This window comes from Rhinichthys klamathensis, unplaced genomic scaffold (genome assembly GCF_029890125.1).
Source record: "Rhinichthys klamathensis goyatoka isolate OS25496 unplaced genomic scaffold, OSU_Roscu_1.1 h1tg000173l_1, whole genome shotgun sequence".
NCBI classification, from domain to species: Eukaryota; Metazoa; Chordata; class Actinopteri; order Cypriniformes; family Leuciscidae; genus Rhinichthys; species Rhinichthys klamathensis.
Window position 1 is genome coordinate 807,105 of NW_026606703.1, and position 6,000 is coordinate 813,104.

The 6,000-nt window shown below is 40.4% G+C and overlaps 1 protein-coding gene across 1 annotated transcript in view; it reads right to left on the reverse strand.

Annotated features, from left to right (window-relative positions):
• lrfn2b (leucine rich repeat and fibronectin type III domain containing 2b) overlaps positions 1–5,670 on the reverse strand; it is a 33,390-nt gene extending 27,720 nt beyond the window's left edge. Inside the window, exon 1 of the mRNA XM_056260115.1 lies at positions 5,581–5,670. The gene's annotated coding sequence lies outside the window, so the exon portion shown is untranslated. The remainder of the gene's footprint in view (positions 1–5,580) is intronic.
• Between the last annotated feature and the right edge of the window lie 330 nt (positions 5,671–6,000).

The following is a 6,000-nucleotide window of genomic DNA, read 5'->3' on the forward strand; positions in this document are numbered from 1 at the left end:
ACTAGATCACTCATCAAACCCTCAACACTAGATTACTCATCAAACCCTCAACACTAGATTACTCATCAAACCCTCAACACTAGATTACTTAACAAACCCTCAACACTAGATTACTCATCAAACCCTCAACACTGGATTACTCATCAAACCCTCAACACTGGATTACTCAACAAACCCTCAACACTAGATTACTCATCAAACCCTCAACACTGGATTACTCATCAAACCCTCAACACTAGATTACTCATCAAACCCTCAACACTAGATTACTCATCAAACCCTCAACACTGGATTACTCATCAAACCCTCAACACTAGATTACTCATCAAACCCTCAACACTGGATTACTCATCAAACCCTCAACACTAGATTACTCAACAAACCCTCAACACTAGATTACTCATCAAACCCTCAACACTGGATTACTCATCAAACCCTCAACACTGGATTACTCATCAAACCCTCAACACTGGATTACTCATCAAACCCTCAACACTAGATTACTCATCAAACCCTCAACACTAGATTACTCATCAAACCCTCAACACTGGATTACTCATCAAACCCTCAACACTGGATTACTCATCAAACCCTCAACACTGGATTACTCATCAAACCCTCAACACTAGATCACTCATCAAACCCTCAACACTAGATTACTCATCAAACCCTCAACACTAGATTACTCATCAAACCCTCAACACTAGATTACTTAACAAACCCTCAACACTAGATTACTCATCAAACCCTCAACACTGGATTACTCAACAAACCCTCAACACTAGATTACTCATCAAACCCTCAACACTGGATTACTCATCAAACCCTCAACACTAGATTACTCATCAAACCCTCAACACTAGATTACTCATCAAACCCTCAACACTAGATTACTCATCAAACCCTCAACACTAGATTACTCATCAAACCCTCAACACTAGATTACTCATCAAACCCTCAACACTGGATTACTCATCAAACCCTCAACACTAGATTACTCATCAAACCCTCAACACTAGATTACTCATCAAACCCTCAACACTGGATTACTCATCAAACCCTCAACACTAGATTACTCATCAAACCCTCAACACTAGATTACTCATCAAACCCTCAACACTAGATTACTTAACAAACCCTCAACACTAGATTACTCATCAAACCCTCAACACTAGATTACTCATCAAACCCTCAACACTAGATTACTCATCAAACCATCAACACTAGATTACTCATCAAACTCTCAACACTGGATTACTCAACAAACCCTCAACACTAGATTACTCATCAAACCCTCAACACTAGATTACTCAACAAACCCTCAACACTAGATTACTCATCAAACCCTCAACACTGGATTACTCATCAAACCCTCAACACTAGATTACTCATCAAACACTCAACACTGGATTACTCATCAAACACTCAACACTGGATTACTTATCAAACGCTCAACAAGTCAAGTCAAGTCAATTTTATTTATAGAGCACAACATAAACACAAAATTTGTTAATCCAAAGTGCTTTACAGATGGTCAGATAAGTTAATAGAGAAAAAACTTATAATAATAGACTAATAAAAGAACATTTGTACATACACACATAAATACGCGGTGTAACATACACAGCATCACTCAAATGCAAGAGTATTAAAACGAGTCTTTAAACTAGATTTAAAAACGTTGAGCGATGGAGATGATATTAAAAGGTAAGCTGTTCCAAAGTTTAGGTGCAGCAACCGTGAAAGCTCTGTCACCTTTGGATTTGCAACGTGAACGAGGGACTGATAAAAGAAGCTGGTTACAAGATCTTAATGACGTAGAGGTTGTATATGGCTGGATAAGTTCACAGATATAATCTGGGGCTGATTTTTGTATGGCCTTATATACAAAAAGAAGAACCTTAAAATCAACTCTGAATTTGACAGGGAGCCAGTGGAGTGAAGCAAGAACAGGAGTGATATGCTCCCGTTTTTTTGTTCCTGTCAGCAATCTGGCTGCCGCATTTTGGACCATCTGAAGCCGAGATAGAGTGCTTTGAGGAAGACCGACATACAGAGAATTACAGTAGTCCAGTCTAGAAGAGATTAGTGCGTGAATGCCAATTTCAAGATTTTTATTTTTTATTTTAATGGTACATGCACTTTTACAAGTTGATTGTACTGAAATGTGTGTTGGCAGTGCCTGTACACAACCATCATAAAATGATAAAAATCCATCCAGTGTTTTTGTTTTAATCTCCTTATATGTTTCCCCTGCCTCAAATCGAGCCGTTCGAGCCTGTGATGTCACAAGCTCGCACGCCGCTCCCACGATTGTTGATTGACAGCCGGGTTTCAACACAGACCCGCCCTCGCTCGTGAGCCAGCTGTAAATCATAGTCCGCGCGGACCGGCGCGGTCATTGTTGATATGCTGGAGCACTGTCTATGAGCAGAATGGCGTCTAAGCGATTGTGGTGTTCTGTTCTTGGGTGTAATAACGAACACAGTCATTTTAATGTTCCTAAATCCGAACCGCTGAAGACGCAGTGGCTGAGTTTGTTTTCGAAGGGAATATTCCCCACGAGCAACGTCAATGCTTTCATATTTGCGCGAATCATTTCACACACCAGACTGCTTTATAAACGAGGAGGGTCAGTATAAAGCTGGTTTTGCTAAGAAGCTGCTCCTGGACCAGTACCAACTATTCGTGTTCCTGCTGAACCTCCAAAATAACTGAAGTGAGTGTAACGTTTTATTAACCTTTAATATTTATATTAATCTTTGCAAATCGCTAGATGCACGCTTCACAATGAATGCGTCTAAGGTTTACACTCAGGGTACATTACGGCATGTTTTCTATGTACGACGTTCTCAATATAATTCATAATCCCACGTCTATAATGAACAACGCGTTATGGGTATTGTGTTACAAACGGTGTACGCACAGAACAGAGGGGCGGAGTCAGCGAAGCTCATTATCATTTAAAGGCATATGCACTGAAACGGCGTGCTGAAAACAGAGCTGTTTTTGACCAGGTAAAATGAGTGTTTTCTTACAATACTAATGAGAATTTTTAATTAAAGTATATTACAAAGTCTTAATTTAGACTCTAAAGAATCATATTAGCTTGTACAAAAATGGCATTATATGACCCCTTTAAGAGTTTGAAAATAAGAGTTTGATGTACAACATGAGACCTGGAGACCTCTGTCTGTTAGCGTTCCCATTCATCGCAGGGAAAAGGAAATAGAGGCTGAAATATGTACTAAAGATTTACTATGTATATTGCTTGCAGTATATTGTTGAGTTTTGAAAGCTTTTCCTCCTGAACGGCAATACCCCGATCAGCCTAATCCCTAGAGTATGTGATAAATCTGCATTGTAAATGAGTTATCAGTGCATGAATATTTCGCATCCACACAGAGGCAGAGATGCTTTCATAGCGGACGCCTTTTTGGACACAGAGGTCAGAAAATAAACTAATCCACTTCAATCTCTCTCGTTCTGGACGTCACACTAAAAGCTCCTCTTCTGAAAGCAGAATCAATTGGCAATTTCTCTGGGAAGGAAGCGACAGCACTTTAATACTGAACGGATCAGTTCTGCATCCCGCTGATGAAATTTCCCAGAGGATCAAAGTGAGAGAAGCCAAAGATGGCCGGTCCAGAGCGGACCATAAATGATCTTCTGAGAGGAGTGAGGAGCCGCTCCGCTCATCCCTCTAGATTGGACTGAAGCGATCCGTACTGATGCCGTTTGAGGTTGAGCTGTGGTCACTGCGGGATCAGCTCTGCCATCATAATCTATTATCACTTACAGTCACACTGACAGATTAAAACAGCGAGGTACTCGAATGCCTCCGACGGGGCAGATAATCCCGCTGGGAAACACTTCCCAAACAAAGCTGCCGCTCTAAAAATAACACTGTTCCTGACAGGAGTCCTGCGGTAAGCAGTTTCCCTCCAGAACAAGCCACAGATAAACTGTCTGCTGCTATTGCTTTTCATGTAAAGTCCAACACTAGAGGAGTCCCAAAAGAAAGATTATTTGGTGGGATGAATCCTGTTCCTCCAGCTCTAATAACACCCATGATTATAGAAGGAAAACACAAACACAAGCTGCACACAAGCGTTGATGATCATGATTTCATATACAATATATTAATATTTTCATATTCCATTCATCCCTGGTGTGCAGATATAAATCCTGCATTCAAAGATTCAAAAGCAATCAGAATAAAAGTGCACTGTTTTTATATGATTTATTAGCCATTTGGCCGTGATTTCTCCATGAGAGTTGAGAGAGCTGGCCTGAAGCAGAACTGCTGTGTGCCGCAGATATTCACAGCTGAATGACTGTGTGATATATAGCAGAAGTTATGTAAGGTTTCAGGATCAGTGGCTGCTAAGAGGGAATGACTGACATATTCTACTCATTTTTACAGTGTACATAGGGGTGTAACGATACCCTCATGTCACGATTCGATACATATCACGATCCTGAACTCACGATACAATATTATTATACTCCAAAACATATGATAAAAGGTCAACAAAAAATGTAGTTGATTAAAATGCTACATTTAGTTTTACATTGTGGGTGTAAATGAATAGGCTTGGACTTGGTGCTGGAAACCCAAAGCACAGGACAATAGTGACACCAGAATAACAATATTCATGATTCTGAAGCTGAAAATACAGAATTATTTTAGATGAACATGCTTTCACTCTGACTAGATTTATTTAAAATCATGTAGGCCACTTTTTACTAGCCTGGCTGCGCCCTCCTACGCACTTCCGCTCAATTTCATTTTCCTTCAGTACTACGTCTGGGATTCTGCTGTAGACTTTGGTTTTCTCCGATCAATTTTTTGTAGGGCCAATCAGCGAACAGAGGGAGTGGCTGAGAACGTTGTGTGTTATTTTGAGTTGTAGTTCAGTAATGGCAGCGGAGAAAGATGCGAGCGAAGCCATTCGGTCCGTTGTAGCAACGCTGCCGAATATCAAGAAGTTAAAGCCGAGCAAGAACAATCTTTGCTTAGTTTTGTTTTGGCCATGATGTTGTGGCCCTCCTCCCCACGGGGTTCGACATACATCACGAGCAACCTTTAGCGATTGGTGGCAGATCCAGAGTGACTCTGGGCAGATCCAATAGTTTTAGACTTCAATAGAGTACCCGCCTACAAGGAAGTTAACGATTGTCAATGGAGCGGTGCCAGACTCTCTGTTCAAATGAAATGTTCGAGAGTCTCGTAGAACCAGGCTAACTTTTTACAGGTAACATCAGACATTTGGCATTATCAGGACCCACAAATATTCCCCCATTGCATTATTATATATTATATTCAACATTATATATATTAATTGAATGTAGTACTGACACTTCACTTTACTTACACTTTACTTTACACTTTACTTATGTAGTACTGAAACTGTAAACTTGAATTTTTTCCTCACAGTAATTTTTATTTTGGGTGAACTATCCACGATACATATTGCTGCATTTTTGTATTGTGATATATATTGTGGCACGATATATTGTTACACCCCTAACTGTACTTTATCAGTGAGAATCAGCAGAGACGTCAGGAATTGTTACCTGTATGGAGCCGCTGCTCAGACATAGTCAGTCCGTCTCAGGATCCTCCCGTCTCCAGCTGAAGGTGATGATGACACACCTGAGGAGAGGAGAGCATCGGGTGAGCGTTCTCTCATGATCTCTCATGATCATGTGTGAGTGGGACCAACACAGTCACTGACACAATCACATGACTACAGCTTTGTGTCTATGTGTGGGCATCGTGTGCCAAATCATTACATTAGTACCAGACATGCACAGTACATAAAGCTCAGAGGGCAGGATTAAGTGCATTCATTTTAAAGGCCCCCTGAAATCAAAATGTAAGTTTTTTAGCTTTTAGTATGAATATGTTAGCCTTAAGTTTATGAATAAGCTGGTGTGTTCCAAAACAATGACAAAATTCGCATTTAGGAGATTTAAGCATTCAAAACGTACAGT